The sequence below is a fragment of the Octodon degus genome, unplaced genomic scaffold, assembly GCF_000260255.1.
Source record: "Octodon degus isolate 3935 unplaced genomic scaffold, OctDeg1.0 scaffold00197, whole genome shotgun sequence".
In the NCBI taxonomy this organism is placed as follows: Eukaryota; Metazoa; Chordata; class Mammalia; order Rodentia; family Octodontidae; genus Octodon; species Octodon degus.
In genome coordinates, this window is record NW_004524773.1 from 1,097,828 (window position 1) to 1,099,207 (window position 1,380).

The window sequence follows — 1,380 nt, forward strand, 5'->3', positions numbered from 1 at the left end:
CCGAGAGTGCCAGAGCAACAGCCACTCCTGGCCCCAACAGCGCATAGTTCAGTGGCTTGTGTGTCCAGGACAAAGCACGCCCCGCCCAGGGTCATGAGTCAGGGCTCACTGGCGCCCTCTCCCTGGGTCCCAGTGAGGGCCACCGCCTGCCACTGCTTCCCTGGGGGAGGAACTTGGGGGACACAGACACCCAGACCACAGCCTTGTCCTTTGAGGTCCCACGTTTTCCTAGCCCAGCACTGCATCCTGGGTCATGGAGACCACGATTGCTGTATCTGTGTCGCCTTCCCTCTGCAGCCATTCTGTATCTCCTTGGCTTTTGTGATCCGTTACTGTGGGACAGCATGGCCAGTCATCTGTGGAGTGACCCTCAATGCAGGCTCAGGTCTCCTCCTGATCAGACCCGGGTGAGGCCTTAGGGCAGGAATCTCACGGAGGCCATGCTTTGTCCTTCCAGGCTTGTCACATCCAGGTCATGAGAGTTTCTTTGTTGTTTTTGGTTTCTTTGAGGCAGGGTCTCTCTTTGTACTTCAGGGTAGCCTTAAACTCACCATGTAGCCTACGCTGGCCTTGACTGAACTCCTGGTGATCCTCTTGTCTCAGCCTCCCAACTTCTGGGATTCTAGATGGGCACCACTATGCCCAGCAATGGCTGTCTTCACACACCCAGTCTCAATCACTGGCTCAGCATGCCCCAGGGGCAGAGCCAAGGATCAAACCTCCATCTGCCTGAGCAGGCAACTTAATCCGCTGAGCTATCTGGCTGGCCCAATGGCTCCCACAGCAGTGCCTCGGGCCAGGAGCCCCTCACCAGAACCAAGCCAACACAACTGTGCACCAAGTCAACCCCTCTCCTTTCTGAAGTTTCCAGCCTCGGGTATTTTGTTATTGCTGCAGAGACCTGACTAGCGCAGCTCCTCCAGCTACGGTGGTTGTGGAAGGGAGCAAGGTGAGCCAAGATTTTCCAGGATGAACGGAGAACCCAGCCCCTGTGCTGAGGAGCACAAGCCTAGAGACCATGATTGGAGGAGTATGGCTCATGTCATTAGAAGAAAATAACAGCGCAAGTGTTAGCAAGAGGAGGTGTGACTGATGCTTAGAGCTCTTCCGACCTCAGCAGACATTTCCTCGAAGATATGCACATGGTGGCGAGCACACAGAGATTCTCAACAACACTAGCCCTCTAGCTCGGATAGCATGCCAGATTTGCTAGGGGCGCTATGATCAACGCCATCAACAAAGATGAGGAAAAATCCGAACCATCACGGGTTAGTGGCGAGAAGGTAAACCTGTACAGCTAGTTCTTCAGAACGTGCCCCAGCACTTCGCACTTCGGCGCATATACCCTAGAGATGAGCACACTGACACGCAGACTCACGT